The following is a 23,541-nucleotide window of genomic DNA, read 5'->3' on the forward strand; positions in this document are numbered from 1 at the left end:
AGAAAATTAATAAGAGGAAATTGAGGCCATATCAAAGCTACTTACGAAATCTGAAATAAAATACAAAGTAAGAAGATCGTGCGTCTGTAGAATCTGGATTATCCATATTGAAATAAGTTTGCCTAACCCGAGGATATGCAGAAGATCATCTACGTCTTAAATCATACTTGAATAGTTCCGTGCATTAAACTTAGGCCGGCTAAGCAACATACAGCAATTTTCCAAATAAACATTGACTCTTGTTGGGTGAGTCAGCAAGAGATACCGATTCAAATGCAAATACTCCGCTAAATGAAGATCGTACATCCGCATAAATGATTCCACCGCTTTGCATTGGCCTTGTCTCATGGACAATTTAGCCCACAGGGCGACTTACTGTGTCCGGATGTGCGACACCAGCCTCCATTCGCATACGTAACAAGTAGCATGTGAGTTTAGTCAAATGCGTTGGTATCCAGCGAAAGAGGCAGCATCTTAAGCATCTTAAGGTAGTCATATTAGTATCACTATCTGCTATTACACCGCACCTATCTGCTGCCATTTTGATACTCCACATTGCTCCCACGACCGTTTGTTTCGCTTCCCGAGATAGTTTTCTGAACTGTTGCCGACCACATATCATTCCAACGCGGTAATAACCTTTGACACCATCCGCCCTCCACTTCTCCGTCCGATCCAAACTGTTGTTGTGTTATATACAAAAATGACCACCCAAGGCTTTGATAAGGATATGGGCGGTCTTCTGTTTTAACCTCGCACCTTTGGGTCTGCGGATTTTAGTGTCCTCGTACGTCAGGCATGCCGGAAAACTTCCGTCATCCTCTCAGGTCTTCGTCCCATACTAATAATCTAGATTATCCGGAACTCTCTTGGTACGGAAGGCTGCTATCGTTCTAAGTACCTCAAATGTTTTTCATTCAATGGGTGTTTCTAGGAGTTCTACTTGATCCTGGATGGACTGAATGATACCTTAGACTTTGGCAAAATCCACCTAATAATAATGCTGTTGTTTCGCTTCTAAAACTTAATTTATTTAATTTAACAATTACTTACTTACTTAACTGGCGCTTAACCGTCTAAGCGGTTATGGCCGTCCAACAAGGCGCGCTCCTTCGCTCCGCCAAGCGGCGCCAATTGGTCACAGGAAGGGAGTTTAAATAGTTTCCACCTGGTCTTTCCAACGGAGTGGGGGCCGCCCTCTACCTCTGCTTCCATAGGCGGGTTCCGATAGAAACACTTTCTTGGCCGGAGCATCATCTTTCATTCGCATAACATGGCTTAGCCAGCGCAGCCGCTGCGTTTTAATTCGCTGGACTATGTTGATGTCTGCGTATAGCTGGTACAGCTCATCATTAAATCTTCTTCGGTACTCGCCATCGCCATCGCCAACGCGTAGAGGTCCATAAATCTTTCGAAAAACTTTTCTCTCGAACACTCCCAAAGCCGCTTCATCTGATGATTTAACAATACCCCAATTTTATTCAAAACTAATTTATAAACATATCCAAATGTTGCTCAACAAAACCGTTAACTTACCATCCACAACTCTCCAAATTTCTCTCACAAAAAGAGTGTAGAAAAATACAATATGTTGCTTACCCACCACTTTGTTCCACAGCTCCACTGCTGCTTTGTCGTTGTATTGGCGCTGCAGCCGCTGTTGCTGATTTTGTTTGGAGCTCCCCAGTATACTTCCAATTGTTTTGACTTTACGACTTCAGTTACTGTTTATAACTCGCGCGCGATAGTTGGTTGTCGGTGGAGGAATCAATTATTGGCTCACAGCAAAATAAATAAACATAGAAACGGTAAATAAGCTGGACACGTTGGAGCGCTCGCTGTGTGATACGAGCATTAATAACGTTCGTTCGGTGCTCACTTAAGTGCAGTGCGGTTTGACAGTGAAAATTTGGTAGTGCACAAGTCTTAGCAGCAGTAGCATAGCAAATACCGGCAACCGGTTAAAAGTTGGCATTGCAAGTGCGTTTCGCTGCGTTATTGAATGTGTGCTTAGTTGCGTGGCCGCTCACAGTGATTGATTGACGTCTGTCAGATACAGTTGTAAATTGCGTGTCGCTGACATTGTCTAAGCATCATTACGTTTGCTGAAAGAAACAAAATTATTAATAGGCCGGATTTCGATTTGAGTAGTCGTTTTTGAGTTTTTTTAGTCGTGTGTTAAGTTAAAGCAAAAACAAAAATAATATCGAAACCAAACTTGTATCGCACTTTGCGACAGTGATGTATTTTTTTCTTTTTGCTTTGCTAAATCGTTGGTGTATTTTGGTGCATTTTATGGTAATTTCTGAAAAATATGTCGATAATTTATAAGAGAATTAATAAAAAAGTAAAAGAAAAATTTTTGTAAATAAACTCGTTGTAAGTTAATTCAAAAATATAACTTTGTATGCTATAAAGATACAGATATTTATTATTCAAAATATTCCCCTAATGGACTACTTACATTTGTGGCTCATTATGAAGTGTTGTTAATATCATTATAATGGTTTTTAATCGATATTTTATTGTGTTGCTCGATTCTTTAATTTGAATAGATAACAGTTGGTTATGAAATGCCTCTGTCTTGGAAATATCAATAATTGGAAACGCTTCGTTGATCTTTTTCATAAAAATGTAATTAAGCTTTTATGAAAATAAAACATTCCAACACAAGTGCAGCGCTAAGCAAAGTTCTCGATAACACCGCTGCTATTATGCTATAATATTTTACTTCTTTGTCACTTAATAAACACCTCACATAGACTGAATGTGTCCATAGTGTGACACTAAGATGTAATGACATGATAAAATATGTCAAACTCGACCTGAATGAAAAACGTTGAGAATATTTTAGGAAACAGTTAAAAAGTGAAAATCAGAGAAATGTAGAGCTTTTCAAGCGGTATTCGTGAAATTTTATGAGCAGCTGATCAGCTATTCTTAATTTTACACTGGCTGATAAGAAAGCTGTAAAATCAATGTGGTAGTTATTTGAATGATCCAAATTAAATTAATTTTCATTAGTTCCAACAACTTCTGATATTTGTAAAGATTTAAGTTTATAAAAACGTTAAAGATAAAAAATAAGATTATGAAAAAAAAGTAAAATATTTTGTGGTTTAAATTTGACATTTTCAATTGGAGAGCATTTGAATCAGGTAAAAAAATGCCACTTAATATTAAGCAGAAAATTGGAAAGTAAAGGCCCCTAATTCCATAGAAATCAGGCCCTTATACATATGCACCTCATCGTTGGAGTCTTGCTATATGCTATAGAAATATGGACTGAGACAACATGGGATGAGAGAGTTGAGCGACGAAGTATATCTAATTTTTTAATACCCTCTTACTATTTACGAAAATTCCAAATTTTCGTCGCAAAAAAATTCATATGGCTGATAATAAGAGGCATTTGCTTCAACCCCAGTAAGTATGGATGTTTGAGTTTCCGAGTTCCATACTCAGCCCCAGAAAAGCACGCTGGTGAAGAAGTTAAATTTAGAAACATGTCCTACTAACCACCGCCGTGTGTAAATTTTGTAAATTCCCTCTAATATCAATAACAAAAACAATTATTTACAAAATCTGATTTTTTCTGAGATTTGAAAAATACCAACCTGCTAAAATAAAAAAAAAACTTCACATGTGCCCCTGCAAAAGCCAAGGATGCCCCTTTGCGGGGATACATTTGGCCATGGGCTTTCTCCAATAATGTTAAATTAAAATGTCCTACGATCTCTTGTGAAAAAGAATAAAAAATAAATAAGGAAGGCTAAGTTCGGATGTAACTGAACATTACATACTCAGCTGCCAAATTACAGCTTGAAAAACTCTTCAATTACCTTCTTTTAAAAGTGGGCAGTGCCACGCCCATTGTACAAAATTTTACTAATTTTCTATTCTGCGTCACAAGTCCAACCCGCCTACCAAGTTTCATCGCTTTATCCGTTTTTGGTAATGAATTATCGCACTTTTTCGTTTTCTCGAAATTTTTGATTTCGAAAAAGTGGGCGTGGTTATAGACCGATTTCGTTCATTGGAACTTATATACCAAATTTCATCAAGATAGCTTAAAATTTACTCAAGTTATCGTGTTTACGGACAGACGGGCGAACGGACGAATGGACGGACGGACATGGCTAAATTAATTTCTTTTTTCGCCCAGATCATTTTGATATAAAGAAGTATATATCTATCTCGATTAGTTTATGCCATTGCGGGGTACCGTTATGCGAACAAAATTAATATACTCTGTGAGCTCTGCTTAGCTGAGTATAAAAGACAAATGAATGCCAGGCGCGATAACCTGCGAAGGGATTTTAGTCCGAGCTGCTTTTAATTTGGGCAGAGCTGCTATTAGTTTTCCTACAAATTGGCGGTATGGGATCTAAATTTTTACGTGGACTCTAAACGGCATCTGCAAAGGAGATGAGCTTTCACTGAGAATCATTTCATGACTGAAATACACTCGAGGTGCTTGCCAAATCACTGCCGAGGGACGACCCCGCTTAGAGAAATTTTTTTCTAGTTGAAAAAGCTTGTTTCGAAATTATTGATGTTGATTCTTCCAGCGTTGAATCCAGGATGTTCAGTTTACTAGGCGGAGTACGCTACCACCACGCCACGGCGGCTGCTCAAGAATCGCCTAAAGAAAAGCATTATCGCCTTTCAAGATACTTCTAATAGGTTTCGAGTAATATTGTTTAAAATAAAAATTAAAGTTTAAAAAAACTAAGAAACACGCTTTTGAAAATTTGGTTTTAGTATCTACAATCCACTTAGATATTTGATGCCGACAGCACCATAGCACAGATGTTTGTGTCTCCGCTATCAAGCAGAAATCATTTTGTAAGGAGTTATTTAACCACCGCCGCCAATTGCCGCTAGATGGGTCTAACTTTCCTTTGCACACCTAGCCTAGAGAGCTACAAACAAGCATACATACAAGTGACGCTATTATAAGCGTGTTAAAAAGGTCTCGAGAGGGAAAGTGCAAAAGATTGTAACTTGTATAAAGTCACGGGTGGGACGGGACAGAGTATAAGGGTTATATATCAGTCACGCTATTATAAAACCTCGGCAAATATATGGAAAAAAAAAATATTTTGTTAAAATACTTTAAGCATTTGTGCTACATTAAGTACGGTGTTTAGTTTAACGGCAGGAGCTTTGTTGGCATACGCCTGGTTATCCCTCTTCTTTCTAGTTCTTTATGTTTCTATTTCTATTTTTTTTTTTGTTTTTTTTCAAACAAAGCTTGACATGAATTTACCAACAAAGAACTTGTGGAAAAATCTCAAATCAGTAGGGATTGCATGTAAAAATGATTCGAAATACGATTTGGACCCTGACTCCATCAATGACTTCTTTTTACAGTCGAGTAGTTATATAAATAATCAAAATTTCAAACTTAATGAAAATGTGATGTACACACCAGATAATAACAAATTTAAATTTTTCGGAGTTACAGAGGATGATGTCATAAGAAGTCTATTCTCAATAAAGTCCAGTGCCGTTGGTGACGACGGTATAAGCCTTATGTTTGTAAAACTTATTGCAATCAACATTGTTTCAACATTAACACATATTATTAACTTTTCGGTAACAACTTTAACTTTTCCCGATGCTTGGAAGATAGCAAAAGTTATTCCTATTGCTAAAAAGCCATCGGCTGTTTTGCTAATGGATTTTCGGCCGATAAGCATATTACCCGCTCTTTCTAAAATCTGGGAAAATTTAGTGGTGGCCCAAATCACCGAACACCTCAATAAGAACAACCTTCTCTCAGAATGCCAGTCTGGTTATAGAGCGAGCCATAGTTGTGGGACGGCTTTACTCAAGGTAACTGAAGACAACCGCCCCGCCTACGATAGGGGTGATTTGACTGTGATGGCACTTTTAGATTTTTCGAAAGCCTTTGACACAGTAGATCATTCCATTCTCTTAATGAAATTACGACACTACTTTGGATTCTCTTCTAGTGCTTCAAGATTGCTCGAAAACTATCTTACAAATCGTTGGCAGAAGGTAGTAGTTAAAATTGGTTGCTCTGAGACGAAGTGCCTGTACTCGGGGGTGCCTCAGGGATCTATACTTGGACCAATTTTGTTCAGTATGTTCATTAACGATATTACTCATTGCTGTAAAAGTGTTTCAATACATCTTTATGCTGATGATGCACAAATATATTTATCTCGCCCTATTGGCTTATCTGAAGATTTGGTTTGTAGGATGAACGAGGATCTCGGAAGCATCTCTTCGTGGTCGAGTGATAATAATTTAAATCTAAATGCGTCTAAAACAAAAGCTATTTGCATTTCGCTCTGTCCGCAACTAGTAGAGAATTTGCCATCGGTTATACTACAGGATATTACCATTAAGTATGAGTCGGTCGTTAGTAGTTTAGGGTTCAAACTAAATTCCAATTTTAACTGTGTTGATTATATTAACTACGTTTTATCAAAAATTTATTTTGTGTTAAGGAAATTGTGGTACACAGCTGCTTTCATTCCTCCAAATGTTAAATTAATGTTAGTCAGGTCACTAATAGTTCCTTTCATTTCGTTTGGAGGGTTAGTGTTTGGTGATATAGACTGCAAGTCTAGAAATAAGCTACAACTTGCATTGAACAACTGTGCAGGATATATCTACTTAAAGCGTAAATTTGACAACATATCAGAGTTTTCATTTAAAATACTTGATTGCAGTCTTACTACCTTCATAAACTATCGCAATCTAATTTTCCTGAATAAATTAATTTATAAAAAACAACCAGAATACCTATTCCGATATTTATGTTTTGCTAAATCTGCCAGAACCTGTAACCTCATCGTTCCACGCCATAAATATCTCTCATCATCAAGGACGTTCTTTGTCAGTACTATCAAAGTATGGAACTCATTACCTAATTTTATTAAAAATGAGCCCAATGCATCGCGCTTTAAATTGGCTTTGTCTGAATTTTTTGATATACGAAAAACACTATTCTAGCTATTTTCTAGAATCTACATTGTCTATTTCTGTTATTTCTTTTATATTAATATAAATATTGTTATACTCACATTATTATATTGTACACATATCCAAATATCGATGTACTTTAAGAGACAATAGTCTCACTTCTACAAATGAGTTAAATAAATTGAATTGAATTGAATTATATTGAATTTCACTGTGGTGCGTTGCCATGTGATTTCATATTTCCATTATTTGATTGTTGCTTTTCCAAGTCTTTTAGTGCAGAATAAGGTACAAAATAATTTTTAGTTTTAATTCACACTGATTCCTGATATTATGGGTGAGCCGAGTGTGACATTGTCCGACCACTCAGATGAAAATACAACATTGGAATGGAATACACATTAACGTTTAAAAATTGTTCGTTGCTGACCTCAGTTTCAAATTTACATCTGTTAACAGTGCCGTTGCTCTCAGACAGACCCCATTTTTTGGTCTCTTTATTTAAGCCAGTGACGGCAAAACTGAGGTCACGTTTTAAAAGCACAATTTTCCAGTAACTTTTCGAGAAAGAAAAGTCCACATATGTATTTCTGAAAAGTGTTTTAACTGAGACAAAGTGACAGTAAACTACGCATATCCCGGATAAAAAAGATAAAAAAAGGAATTGTTGGAAATACTGAAGGACAAGATCAATAAACGTAAACTATTGATAGAATTTTTATGATAAGCCATATAATGTGGAAGATTTATGTTAAGATAGTTGCCATGCAAATCGAATAAGTTTTGTGAAGTACATGTACTGTTTATTACTTTTTTGAGCGTTACAAATGAAACAACTCTTGAACTGCAGAGGTCCATAGGATCATCATTAGGATAGGATAGCCAACTTCTGGAACTTGGCGATAGCATGCGACATGGCTCATTTTTTAAAAATTGTATTCTTACTGATATGAATTAGTTTATGCCATAGTTGTTCTGAGTTATCATCCACTGATGTGGTGCATCGATATTTTGTTAGCCTCTTACCTGGCGATATGTATTAAAAGTTTGGCCAACTGAGAATGGGAATTTAATATTTTTTTAGTACTGTGTATGCGTTTTTGAAATAAAGTTTTAAATTTTCTATATATTTTTTTTTATGACTATAAGATATGTAGTCATTCAAGCGCCTAAAATTACCAAATATTTCATTGCGCCACAAATCGCTGTATGTAAATAATTGAAAACAGAAATTTTATAAACGAATGCTAAAATAAAGCATAAATAAAACATAAAAGTGTCAAGTTTAAGACATATTTGTGCACATTACTGAACAAAAGTCATTAACTGAAACTCGAACAGGAATAAATATCATAAATCCGCATTCAATAAGATTACTGGCAAATTCAAAAAAATAAGTTTCTAAATTAATAGCTACGAAATAAACAAATATTTCTACTAAATTAAAAACACATACGAAAATTGATATAAAAACGAAAAAATATAGTGAAATATACAAAAATGTTGTACATAAATAAACAACGAAATAAATCAATGGTGCCATAAATCAATGGGACAGTTAACATAAACCTCTTAAATGGTAAGATAATTATTTATGAATATTTTCGCTTTTGTTGGATAATTAAATGAGCTACTTATGCATAATTATATCACATTTGATCAATGATTAATTAAAATTTGACATACTTACATACTTTAATACGAGTGTCAAATGCGAATAAATGAATTAAGCAATGTACTCATTCATTTGGACTTGCATTAAATAAGTACAAACTTCTTGTTACAAAAATTTTTGTTGGTTAAGAATTTTCCCTAGACTTTTACTGATCTGACCTGGAGTCTAATTAAATTTTAAAATACGCGCGCGTAAAGGTCAATTCATGAGTCAACCAGTCAGCGCTCGTCACTCAGGTGATGCGCGCTGTCTATGCATGTGAATAACTATGTTTACAATCAGTGTTGCTCTTTGGATACAATTGTATCAATTTGGAGTGGATACAGAGATATAAAAAATATAAAATGGATATATTTTTTATAGGTTTATCAATAGATAAAAAGAAGTAGAGATATATTTTTGTATGTAGCTTTGATTCAGTGTTCAGAGTTTTGCGTTACTCCTGTATTAAATAAATATTTGTATTCCCTTGCCCTGGAAAGTTTTTGACTGTTTTTTGAGAATGGGAATAGATTGAACATATCATGTACATTCCCATTCATTTGTTTTGTCACCATAATACTTTGCTACCTCTGAAACATTATTTGAGTTTAAGCCTGCGTCAATCAGTAGAAACTTACTGTGGTGAGAAATGTCAGACCATTTCCAATAACAAGAATGTGAAATTACACCCACCTCATATCTGTTGTGTAGTTGTTGCGACCCAGATCATTTATGTAAATATTTAGAATCTGAAGGCGGAAATAAACATTTCAACTAAACTCCTGATGGAAAAATATCTCTAATTCTTCCGTTCCACCTTCGGCCCACCCATGAGCCAGTCTTCTCTAGAGGGAGTGAAGGTGTTGAAGCCCGCAAAAGAGAAAATTTTCAGAACACAATAGCCTGTTTTACCTGGGATATAATCGAAGTTGGTGAAAATGCTAAAGTAAACAAAGTCAAAAAGCCCATAGCTCATATTACGAAGTCTGATCAGCGAATGGGCCGCAGCCGTCTTGCCCGCAATATCCAACGGATATCTGTTTTGCATTAATACGATGTGTTTTGCTACGAACAAATAAGACTTTGAGGTTATATTCTGTGGGTAATTTCATGGGGACTTTTTCCTGAATATTTAAGTTTTATACAATTGCTGATTATTATTCAGGGGTCAACTTGCTCCAACGAGAGAAGTTTCTCTATTTTAAGTAGAGCAAAAAAATTTTAGAGATCGACTATGGCGCAAGATCGACTGAACCATGTCGCGATTCTATATTTGTACTGAAAGGAAACTGACGAGCTTGATCTTGAAATCTTCATGAATAAATTTTGTTGCTAAAAATTCGAAGCGAGCTGCAATATTCGCGCTTCAACAATGATATTAATTTAAATTGTAGTTTTACGAAAATTATTTTTTGTCACTTAAAGTGATGAATAAAATTGGTTGAAAACAGTATAATATTATAATTTTATAAGAATAACAGAAAAAGTCAAAATAAGGGGAAGTTTTTCCGGTTCGAAAAATTATCAGCCCGGATTTGTTATGTTTCGCCGGCCCTGGTTTGGTTTGTTTCAAAAGCTTACTACTAAGAGCTATCCTAAGCCTTAAGTAAGGTACAAATAACTTCTGGTAATTAAACTATTTGTTGAGCTCAGACCAAAATAATGCATCCAGCATTAAACCTACTAATCCCTACTCTGCTGCCAGTAAGCTTAATTGTAACAAATGATCAACCGACTTATATCACGCATCTATGCTTAATGCAAAAATGTTGCACATCAGCTTTATCCGCTAAGTAATTTAATTTGTGCTTTAATTCTTTTGCGATTTCCCAAAGGCGACACAAATCAGAATCAGACTGTCAGAGCGGAAAGCAAGAGTTTCGTTGCCGCAAAAAGAAAGGAATTGCTATCGCACAGACACACGTACACGCAAGCACACACAAACAAGTTTAGAGTGCAACTGCAACAGGGTATTGGTACGTTAAAGCTCAAGTTCGAATCGCACATTTCTATGTGTTTGCACACTTAAGTGCAGCAATTAGTGCTTCTCTTGGTGTCTAACTGCACTTAATTAATAAATAAATGCCACTAATAGTTTGCCATATTTCCTGTTGCGGTGCATTGAACGCGCAGCAGCGAGTATGTGGCATGTGGATGATGAGTTAGTTTGATGAAGTGACGCAGAGGGGATGGGTAAGGTGTATTGCCATGTGCATGGTATGGTTTGTATGTGTGAATATGAATATATATGAATATTTTGCGCAAGATTCACCTTGGCATAAAGATTTTGCATAACATCCAAAACAACAACAAAAGCAATTCGAATAGCACACAACAACTTAATGCCACATCCACATCCGGCGCACACTCAGATACATACGTTTATTATTTAACCACAACAACAACACCTACAACAATTATAACAAATACTACAAAAATAACAAAACCAAAAATAGCAGCAACAACTTGAAACATACGCAATACTCAAGAGCAGCAAAAGAACGCACATACACACACATGCAAACAAACAAACTGATAAAATAAAATTTGCACAAATTAAATCATAACCGTAACAACAACAAAAACGCTCTATAAACTCGAATGCGTGTTACATAAATACCGAGTATATAATCGAGCTAATAACGGCAACAGTTTTATTCTCGCGGCATTGCGCCTTCCGTTGTAGTTGTTGCTATTTTTTTTTTTTTTTTGTTGCTTGCATTCCGTTCACGTAATATCAACTGTTGTCAACTTTGTATTGCCCACACATATCTACACATGCATACATATCTTGTGTATTCTTGTTGTTGACTTTGCTATTGCACTTGAAATTGCTCTTTTAAACAACTGAAAAAAATAATAATAGCCGCCTACGGTTTGCGCCAACCATCCAGGCAAAATTGTCTCCAAAAATGTCAACGTGTCGTCGCGGCATCAGCAACTCCACAGCATTGCACCGCAATGTTGCCAACAGCCATGATGCCGATATTTATGTGGCATTTACCTAAACATACAGACTCAACACATACTCTGTAGGCAAGGTATACTGGTGCAAGATATATGAGATACCGTTCAAAGAGGGGAAAAATTTCTCGTATACGTGTACTTTTTTATTTTCATATTTCGCTAACATAACGACCAGCCTCGCCCACCTGGTGAAAAGATTCTGAATGCTTTTTTGGACATTTCGAAAATATTCTTTTTTTGTTTTTGGAAGGTAGAAACATGATTCAATGACACGAGCTTTCGAATGTAGAATTTTTAAAAATGTGACACTCCACCTTCAGAACAAAGTGCGACAAAATCATAACGAGATGAAAATTTTTGAAAATGGCCTCTTTTTGGTACAAAGTTAGCTTTATCTATAGAGATCTTACGCTACGTCATATAGAAAAAGAATAGAGCAGCGCGAACGCCGTGGTCAAAAGCGGGTATTTCGCTTCGCCCAAAGTTAACAATTGTCACTTCTCTGTAAGGTGTATGAAAAGCAGATAAAAAGGCTCATTTTTGATTTTTAATTAGGTCCAGAAACATTTTTTTAGTGGACTCACGCAACTATCAAAAAAAAAATAAAAACAAAACGTGGCTCATAAGTATAACTAGCACAGCCGGCAAATGTTTTGCTGGGCAAAATTTTGGTTTATCTGCATGACTTTCAAAATGTTTTCATGTCTTGCGGATTGCCTAAGAATTTTACGTCAGCGAACTACTCAATTGCAGAGAAGCTTACGAGTATTTCGATATTTGAGAATTTTGCGAGAAGTTGAGTTCTCGAATCTCGAAATTTTCCCTCTTGTTGAAGGAGAAATCGTTAGCTTTGATAGAGATGAACATACAATGTTATCATCATCGTTTGCACTTAACCGCTTAAGAGATTTTAGCCGTTTCGTAACAAGTCACACAAGCTATCCCTATCGCGATAGCTGACGCCAATTAGGAGCACCAAGGAAGGTAAAGTCTTCCTCCACCTGCCTCTCGCAACTCAGTGGAGGCCTCCTCCTTCCTCTGCTTCTAAACTGCGGTTTCGAATGAAATACTTTCCTGGCCGGAGCGTCTTCGTTCATTCGCATAACATGACTTAGCCAGGGAATCCTTTGGATTTTCGTTTGCTGCCCTATCGTCACTATTCGATACTAACCGTCGGCATCACGTATAGGACCATACATCTTCGGGAGAACTTTTCTCTCGAACACTCCAAGAGCCATCTCACCTCCTGACAAAACTTTACTTTTCAATTGCCTACTCAGTCTATAGTAGCACTTGTTGGGAAGAGTTTTCTTCGTGTGTTTTCTTAGCTGACATTGACGTAGATTGTACCATCATCTTCTCCATCAGAGATCTAACGAAGGGGAGTCGCCTTGTCTGAATCCTCGTTTGGTTCCGAATGGCTCGGAGAAGTCCTTCACAATCCTTACGGAGCTGATGGTGTTGCTCGCTGGCATTTGGCAGAACCTTATTAACTTGCCGGAAACTTAAAAGTAGCTTTTTTCACGCGTCAAATGCAGCTTTAAAGTCGACGAAAATATGGAGAGTGTCGATTCCCTTATCGTGAGTCTTATCCAGAATCTGGCGCATGGTGAATATCTGGTCGATAGGAGATTTACCAGGCCTGCAGCCAGTCCACTCCAACAGTTCAGTTATCAGGCCGCCATTATCGTTCCTGCAGGAATCTACCCCGGTCTTAAAACCTTCCGTCATCCGTCAGGTTTTTTGGTAACATTTGGATATATTGCGATTTTTTATTTGAAAGTGAGGTGTTTCGTCAGCTTGAAGAGAATAAGCTTACTTACAGCTTTATCTTTAAAAAATAACCTACATCAATTTCTACTAGTAGAAAAGCCACTTAAGGTTTTCTAGAACTAGTTCAGTTAGTCAATGTTAAGGTTGCCACCTATTCATATTTGAAATTGTAAAAGTTTGAGCAAGACAAAATTTACTCAAAAAATTTCATTCACTACAGACTAAGGCGGCATATTTAAAAATATACTTTTTATTATAATTTGTCTTTAGAATAATTGGATGCTTCAACGACGATCAAAATCTGGCTGCACGCCCATGCAAAAACTATCTCGCTTTCTCTGCCCCCGTTCATTCTTTCGACACTTTGGTACTTTAATTATGCATGTGAAGAAACGGAAATTGATGTCTTAATTATAAATGTTTCTACTGCCTTGTACGAGTATTGATTACGATAGGAAACCATCATTAACGATTTCTCTATGCTTACATGTATTTGTAGAGGCTGGTTCCAAACGCCCTTGCTTACACGCACACATCCTACTTAAGGACACTTCTTAAGCGAAGTTGCAAAGTTATTGCGAAACAAATTGACGTTTGCCTTTTTTGTCATTTTTTTATTTTATTGTATCAAAACATGAAATTGAATCTCAAGAAAGTTACGCATTTGCGGAAATGCTTGAGATAAGTTCTATTCGATTATTTGCTTCTTCTTTAAAGTAGCGGAAGCTACATAATGTTGCATGGAAGTCTAAAGATTTGCACGCTTTTCTGTTGTGTCTTAATGCTGACAGGAAGAGCATATTATTACTGTATATTACTGTATAAATATTTTCGCAAGCATAAAAAATCCATAACTGCGGCAAACTATAGCAAAAGGCTCTAAAACTTGATTTCCTTTCAGCTGTGAACGCATGAAATATCGGCTGATATACCCAATTATGCTATGTAGGCGTATGCGTGAGCCATGGAACGAAAATTCGGCTCTTAGGTAAAAATTATGCAAATCTTTTGAAAATTTCTCGCCCCGATTAGTATTCTACTCGATGATGCCTATACGAAAAATAGTGTGACGAATATTAGCAACACTAAGGGAGACTATAATCTCTAAGCCAACACTAAGCAGTGACTTGTATGCACATCAATAAATCAATCATTATAATGTCTATACATATGTCCATACAAGCAGCGGAGAGCAACGCACAAACACATGCATATATCTGAGATACTCCCTAAAGTAGGCAATAATTTGTGCAAGTATAACTCACATATACACGCGCATATTAGAAGCTATAAACGTAGTTATAGCTGGTAACTAACTAGTAAATTCTAGAAATAGAACCGCCTAGAAATATACCAACGAGAAAACCAAACAGTAAAAAAGCAGCAACAGTTGAGACGCGACAAGTCAATTTGATTTAAGCACACTATCTGTCGAGAAGTAGTAGTGTTATTGTGAAGTACTTTAATAAAAGTCATTTTGCATTATTGAATAGTGGAGTTATTTATTCAACAGTTTAGTGATTCGAACATTAGTAGAAGGTTGCAAATAAAAGGAATTGCACTAAATTCATTACAATTAATGTCAAAAGAGGAATTGTTGAATAAATTCGAGAGTTGCAGAGCACAGCATGGACATGGCGAAGTTAAGTGAATTAAGAATCCAGCAACTGAAAAAGGAGTTGGAGAACCGTGGATTGAATACAACTGGCAAAAAGATCGAACTTCAAGCACGGCTACGAGAGGTTTTAGATTTGAAAGGAATTAATGTAGATGAGTATGTCTAAAATGGAGGAGAAGATAGAGACTCCGAATCCATTGGAAAGTGTTGACACTAACGCGATAGTAGCAGTGTTGAACCAAATATGGTCACAAATGTCATTACAATTGGAATCCCAGGAGAAATGTACAACATCCAACATTGAAGCCCAGGAAAGGCAAATGTCATCTTAACTGGAAAAACAGAAGACATATATGACATCCCAGCTGGAATCACAAGAGACACGTATCTCAAAGTTGTCGTCAGAAATAACATCTAAAATTGAAGCACAAGAGGCACGTATATCAGAAATGTCGGCACAAATTTCAGCACAGGTATCATCGCAGATCTCTGCACAACTAGAAGCCCGTATGTACGAAAAAATAATGCAGTTTGAGAACAAAATCGAGGCTGAGGTAGATGCTTTAAAAGGTCGTATACAGGAGCTGCAACTAAATCGCCCAGTTGTTTCAGCAAGCAATACGAAAGTAAAAACTCCATCTTTTGACGGCTCTGTTCCTTTCCAGGAGTTTAAGATTCAGTTTGAGTAGACCGCAGCAGTGAACAACTGGGGTGCTGAAGATAAGGTTGCTGCACTATTCGTGGCATTGAAAGGATCTGCTGCTGAGATCCTACAGACTATTCCCGAGGGAGAGCGAAACAACTACGAATCGTTGATGAGCGCTCTAGAGAGGAGATACGGAAGTGAACACAGGAAGAATATATACCAAATAGAGTTGCAAAACCTCTGCCAAAAAGCCATTGAGACTTTCCAGGAGTTTGCGTCAGATGTTGAAGGGCTTGCACATTTGACGAATGCCGGCGCACCCGTGGAATACACCGAAAGGGTAAAAATTCAGAGCTTTATAAATGGTATACGGGACGTCGAAACGAAACGAGCCACATACGCAAACCCAAAGCCAATATTTACAGAAACGGTATCACATGCATTGACTCAGGAAACTGCCTTAATATTGAGTAAACCAGCATACAAAGTTCATCGTGTGGAAGTGGAAAGACCATATTGGGTAGACACAATTTTGGAAGCACTGAAGCGATCACAACAGAAAAATACCGGAGTTATGAAATTTTTCATGAGCGGAAACCCAGGTCACATTGCACGACATTGCGGCACCGGTCCCAATAGTTCCAGCAATGTGGGTGGCCGTAATAAAAAAGCTGGAGGGGACGAGCAAGAGAGAGTAAGATGTAGAGATCGAGAACTATCTCCAGCTATTGAATGTCCTGTGATATCTCTGCCGCAAATTGTAAGGAAATCAAGCAGTCTTACCGTCAGAGGGAATGTGAATGGCAAAGAACATGTACTGACTGTATATGTCATCTGTGAAGTCTTAATTGGGAAGTTCATGGTTCTACACAAATTCGTTGTGGCGCAGATCGTTGATGAATTCATATTGGGAGTGGACTTCTTAGTTGACCATGACATCAGGATCGATATGCGGAGAAAGATTATGCGCTATAAAAACAAGGATGTGGCACTTAACTTCAGTTTCAACAGTAAGCGAGTGCTAGTGGAGGAGATTCGACAGAGACCATAAAGGTCATGGAAAGTAGATTGGGCAATTGTTGATGGAACGAATGGGCTAAACAAATCAAAACCGAAGATACCTGCGAGGGAAACACTGGCATTGAAAACCCCTAATGGACGCACTAAACCGAACGAAAGAATTTCCCAGAAAGAATGAAAGGGTGGTTTCTAGCCAGGGCGCCCCACTGTTGGGAAACGTCGGAACGATACTGATTATGTGAAGCCAATCCATCAAAAGCAAGCTCTACAAAGTAGTTCATTGGCCAAACAACAGAGTGCGAGGGAACGATCCAGGATAATGAGTAGTAAGATGAAACGCAGGTACGATGAGAACAATAATTCGGAAGGTTTCTTGGAGGGAGATTTATTATTAACTTTGGTTAAATACAGGCCTTGTCTCCAATCCGCATCTTAATATTCAATTGCTTTGTCTAACGTTTTCCAATTATAACATTGATTTCACCCGTGAACTATTGGATAGACCGTGCCTATTTGTTCTCAGTTTAAAATTTTTTTCTTAAATATATAACTCCGATGTTGAATAATAAACAAACAAACAATCAAGTTCTATCTCTGACGAAATATTTGAACTTTTAAAACTGCTAAAAAAAAAAACAGAGCAGTCACACATATACAACAAATAAACTAGAAGTTGCACACAAACACAAACCATAAAAGAACAAAAGCAGCAAACGCAAAACACGTGAAACGTCTAAATTACTGACTTCTACCTGCCTCAACTAATCGCACACGGGAGAGTCTCTTGGAACCTTTTTCTCCGTTCGAAATGAAATGTGAGTAAGTAAAGAAACTCTCTTTGGTATGTAGTTTTATTAAAAGCCATATTTGGAAATCAAGCATACTACGATTTCAACTTAGACTTCCTTGATTGGAATGATTATTTTATATTTCAGTATCGTAAACGAACGTTGTAAAATTTTTCCGATATTCACTGTCACAGCATTTAAAAATGCTCTTTTGTTGAAGTTCATCTAAAAGAATCGAAAAAATTATCCAAAATGACTCCAAAACTGTTCTGTAACTCACTAAGGGAGGGGATTAGATATATATTATTTGGAAGCGGAGTCATATCGGAAAATTTGTATGCCTCCGTTCGATCCGTCCGCACAAAATGAACTATTCTTGTTTAAGCCCTGAAAAGAGCTTATCAAATAGGGCAATTATATTCTATTTTATGACCCCTGACGGAGTATTTTCCCCTAATTTGATAAAATAGTAATTTATAAGACTCCAATAAATAGAATGGAGTCTAAAAAAATGAGTCAAGAAAAACGTAGATAAATCATAAATAGGTACAACAAATTTTTCGAAAGGGCTCGGAAATTAACTCAAAAATAGCCTTAATTAATCAGGTTCACGAGGTGGTAGATCCGCTTTAGGCAGGGTAGGGGTCCTCTTTGAGCCCGTATAGGGTATTAAAATGAGCCTATTAATGGCCTAAGTAGTGAGTTATTACCATAACCATAACCTAATCAGGTTCAGAGTTATTTCTATCAATTTTTTATCGAAGTGTTAACGGTTTCTTATCGATGAGCTATCGCATTGTTATCTACGGGTTATAAATATATTATCTATTTCTTATCGACCAGTTAACGGTTTGTTATCGAAGTGCCACAAATTCGCTTTATATAACAAAAGTTGTTGATGAGTTTGCGAATTTTTTTAGTGATTACTTATCGAAAAACTATTCATTGAAAAGATATAGATTTTTACTCGGGAAGTAATTGATTTTTTATCAAAAATTTATAGTTATGCTATAGAAAAGTTATATGTCTCTTATTATCGTGATATCGAAAATAATCGATTTTTTATTGAAAAGTCATCGATTTGTTATTAAAATGTTATCGGAAAGCTGTCGAATCGTTAGCGGAGTGTTACCAATTTATTGGCGTGTTATCGTTTTGTTCTCAACGACTCATTTCTTTGTTATGAAACAGCTACCAATAAAACTTCAATATAAAATCGATGACGCATATGTAAACCGTCGATAATAAGCCGATTAGAAACCCACAAGAAGCCGATGACTCAGCGATAAGAAGGACATAACATACCGATAACTTGGCGATAATAGTTTGCTTTTAAAAAAGAGCCAGTAATAAAACAAAAACTTGTCAGTACCGACTGTTACCGATAAGAACCCGCCGAAACTATATAAGCCTTTCTGTGACATACCAATAGAAACACTAAAATAATTAAAGAAATTTGGGTCGGTGATAACAGACGTTACAGCTTAAAGTGGGCTAGCTAATTAGGTGCTCGATATTATCCCACATGTTTCATTCTTGCTCAAATTGGCAGAAGTGTGTTCTCGAATCGAGTAAAAAAGATCGAATGATGTTGGCGCTAAAAAGCTGTATATTAATATAACTTACAACTGCATTTTTTTTCCATTTATGTATTTACAAGAAACACCTACGCGAAATTCCTTTAAAAAACTACTCGCTTACTCACAGCCTGGCATAAAAAAACGAACACACATACACTCCCGTCAAAGCAATCATCCATTCAATTGAGCAACCTCTAAATGTTCATCATTCACTGCGCCTCGCCTATTTTAATCAAATTCTCAATACCTACATATGGAGCAAAGACACCATACTTACTTTACCACTTTATTTAAGTAATCCAGACATGTACCCGCATTTGTGTCGCATAAGCACTTAAATTCCCGTTTATCATGCGCTTGCAGAACTAACATCCTTTTGCACTTTTGTACGAGAATATATATAACCTAAAAACATCATCATCACTATCAACCGCATATGGAACAAGAAGTCACTTCAGGTGACAGATAAATCAGTAAATAGTAGCAATTCAGTGCGACAAACTGAGACGTTCTTGGGATTAGAATTGAGTTGATTTTCAATTTGGGGTTGGTCTGCATTGATGCATGCGGCAATTCTATGCGCTTCTCGCGTCCACTGCATTATTTATATTTATGGTTTAATTAAGCAAACCGGAATAACTAACAAAAACAACTACAACAACAGAAGCTGCATAAGATTGAAAAGAGATTGTGAAATTTGTTGGCCAAAGTAAGCGCACAAACAAGTAAGAGATAGAAAGAAAAGAGGCACGACGTTAACCAGGAACGCTAGGAAGGAGTGGAGAGTTAGCGGTAAATTCTGAAGGTGGGGAAGTTACGCATCAATGCTGTGCACTAACTTTGCAGTTATGATGCCACAAAACACTTCAGGTTGATTCAAGTGTTCTAGTTATAATTCCATTTCGAGTGCAAAAGATGTGGCACGACGTTGATGAAAGACACAGCGGTATCGTCGTTGGTATCTCTGGAAGCGTGCATCGAGGTTGTGCTCATATTGCGGCCTATGCGGCGGCAAACTTTGCTCTAGTTGACGTTAAGTGAATTAGATAGCTTATGGGCTCAGCTGACTGAATGATTGTTTGCTTTTAGCTGGTGGCTGTTCGATTTTTGCAGCAAAAATCCAAATATGCGTATGTGTGTGTAGCTGCATGATTTTTATAACCAATAGTGCTAACAGAGAACGTATTGTAGTGACTTCAAACAGGGTAAAGGGGTAAGAATATTCCTGCGATACGCATACCTGTAGCAAGAGGTGACTTAAATCGATTGAACCGTCATTTAGAGGGGTCTAACATACTAGTTCTACAGACAGTTTAGCTTGTATCAGGGAGTGATAGAATCGGAGTATACCGACTTTAATCCGGCAACGGACTGTCCGTATATGTAAGATACGAAGCTTTCGTGAAGCGTTTTTATTTTTTTATTTTAAACAACAGTTTGTGAGGATATTACACGAAAGTAAACAACATTAAACATATTTGTATTAAAAAAACGGGCCATTTTCTTGGCATTAGAAAGAACATCTGGAGTATTTTTTATAAAATGGAAAAATACTTTCTTATACGTGTATTGAACATTTCTATATGACATCGCTTGGTGCAGTTATGAAGCCTATAGTCACATCCCCTCCTCATCTTTACAACCAGGAAGAAGAGTCACTATGGATATGTCCGGTTAGTATACACAGTTTTCCAATGTGGGAGGTATCTTTAAGGTATATTTATCCCAGGACACAAAAAAAAGTTTGGAATCTAATTCAATTGGTTCTCGAAAGTTGAGGACGTGTGAAGGATAAGGGTAGGAATGTATTTACAAACAACTGTGTAGTACAGACTTTTAATATTGGTTCTTAAGTATAAGTTATGACAAACTTTTTTTCGCACTCATGATAGAATAAAATGTCTGCAAGTGGTCTGTGTCTTTCTTTCATTTGCTGATAGTCTTTACTGTATTGATGTGTTTATTGGAAACTATTGGCATAACTGTTTGTGATGATACTTAAAGCAGAATTATAATTTCTCTTACCGGCATTGATCTTAGCAAAGTGAAAATAGTGAACTGACAAAAAAATTTAAATAAAAACAAAATCCAACAAAACTAAGAAAATAAAACAAAGGAAAAAAAAAAATAAAATAAAATAAAATAAAATTAAAAAAAAAGAAAATAAAATAAAATACAATAAAACAAAATAAAGTAAAAGTTAATAAAAAAAAATAAAATACAATTTTAATTAAAATTATAAATAAAATAAAATAAAATAAAATAAATAAAATAAAACAAAATAAAATAAAATAAAATAAAATAAAATAAAACAAAATAAAATAAAATGCAATAAAACAAAATTAAATAAAACTTAATAAAAATAAATAAAACAAAATTTTAATTAAATTTATAATTAAAATAAAATAAAATAAAATAAAATAAAATAAAATAACATAAAATGAACTAAAATAAAATAAAATAAAATAAAATAAAATAAAATAAAATAAAATAAAATAAAACAAAACAAAACAAAATAAAATAAAATAAAATAAAATAATTTAAAATAAAATTAGATAAAGTAATACAAAAAAGAATAAGATAAAATAGAATAAAATAAAATAAAAAGAAATGAAATAAAAAATAGAACAAATAAAAAAGGATAAACAAAATTAAAAATGGTTAAGTAAAAGTAAGTACAGAAAATATTTGCTTAATCAAAGAAAAAAGTATTTTTTTTTTGTTTTTGGTTGCACTACTTAAGAAAAATTTTAATTTTTAATCACTCAGTCTTGTAAAATAGGTAGTAAAGAAAAATTGTTGATCGATTTTTTTTGCTTGCTTAAAACGATGTACAAAATTCTTTATCGGGTATAGAATGATTGCTTTTATCGAAATTTAGACTTGCTCATTTGCTTTTACCTCATTCCTGCTATAGACAGCAAAAAAACATATGAAAGCACTAACAACATCATTTGTATGTACCAGCAACTGCAACGTAACTGTTGCATGCAACAACGGTACGTTGCAATGCAAAAAAAGAGCACGAGAAAAAAGAATACAAAAAAAAAAAACAAATTATGAAACAATTGTGGAAAACTGGTGCAATTCGTCAAAGCATACACAACAACAACAACAATAACATATGCTGCTAGATAAGTTGCAACTTGCAAGCTTGTTAGTTTTTCGTGTGGTGTTAGCGTTTTGCTGCTCCTACTGTTAGCTATTGCATATTTCTCTTCCTCTTCAACTTTTTCTACTATCAACTTATTTTATCCCATTTCTGGCAGATGATTCATTTTTACAGTGCTGGTGATACATACATGTTTTTTTGTTGCTGCTGCTGTGACATGTGGCAAGTTGGGTTAATTATGTAAGTGCAACTTTTTTTCTGTGGCAAACAACTGCAACATTTCTACTGCTACTTCTTTTTCTTTATAATATTTATAGCTGTATTACGAAACGCGTCATCTGAGACATTTTTAGCTCAACTGGCTCTCATACGTTCAATTACCTGATCGCATTCTAGTTCTATGTCTGTTTTGTTGCTATTTTTGTTGAAATTTACGTAGAAAGCAGCCAAACAGAAGTGCTGAATTTATCGCCAACAATGACAGTTTCATTGATAAATGTCGCTTAAAATGTAATATTTTTAAATCAAAGCATGTGATCGTTGTAATGAATGTCCGTTGCCCGTTGCTTAGTGTATATAAATTCTTCTTCCATTGCTTACTTAGGTTGCTGTTGCTCTCTCTTTTGTTGTCCAGTCGCTGATATTACGCTGATGTTGATGCTGCTTTCTGATATTTTGCGATTGTGACAGGAACATGTGGCAGGTGCTACTAATTAGTCACATTAATTGTATGTGGTTCTCATTGCTTGGGTGTTAATTTATAGATTGTCTTGTAAGAGATTAGTAATAAAAAAAGCGGAAATATATTTATGTTATAAAATTTATAATGAGGTAAATAAGCCTACGCTCAGTGTGAACGTTTAGAGTTTAGCTAGGATAGTGTGCAGGTTAAAGCAACGGAGGCAATAATTTTCGTAGTTTCTAAATGCTTTGCATTACTGGTATACTTATCTCATTTCAACTTAGTATATTTATAAATTTTAAGAAATTTAGTATTAAAAAAAAAACCGTTGTTCTACACAAAACTCAAACATATGAATTTTTCACATGGCAGCCGAGATAGAGTGAATTCCGCATACTATTTAATAGTCTCAAAACTATCAGTCGACGCCTTGATATGCTTGAGAAGAAAATTTTTAAATAAAAAAAGCATTCGACGATATTATAAACAAAATATTCACACACTGTCTCTGACGAAATATTCGAACTTTTAAAGTTGCTTTGAGGAAAAAAAAAGCAATCACGCAGGTCGGTACAGCAAACAAACCCGAAAGCAAAAATCACATAGAATAAGTCAAGCGCCTAAAAATTACTGACTTCTACCTGCTTCAACTAACTCCATAAGCTATCGATCGTTAAAACTCATCCCATTTCCGGAGGTAGACGTAAACAATCCGACTGCAATTACATGCACTTTACA

At 35.8% G+C, this 23,541-nt stretch overlaps 1 long non-coding RNA gene across 1 annotated transcript in view; it reads left to right on the plus strand.

Moving 5' to 3' along the window:
- The first annotated feature begins 1,753 nt into the window (after window positions 1–1,753).
- LOC137244923 (uncharacterized) overlaps window positions 1,754–23,541 on the plus strand; it is a 76,636-nt gene continuing 54,848 nt past the window's right edge. The window contains exons 1-2 of the long non-coding RNA XR_010951224.1: window positions 1,754–2,298; window positions 8,110–8,539. This is a non-coding gene — a long non-coding RNA (uncharacterized lncRNA). The remainder of the gene's footprint in view (window positions 2,299–8,109; window positions 8,540–23,541) is intronic.

This window comes from Eurosta solidaginis, chromosome 1, assembly GCF_040869045.1.
Source record: "Eurosta solidaginis isolate ZX-2024a chromosome 1, ASM4086904v1, whole genome shotgun sequence".
Classification (NCBI taxonomy): domain Eukaryota; kingdom Metazoa; phylum Arthropoda; class Insecta; order Diptera; family Tephritidae; genus Eurosta; species Eurosta solidaginis.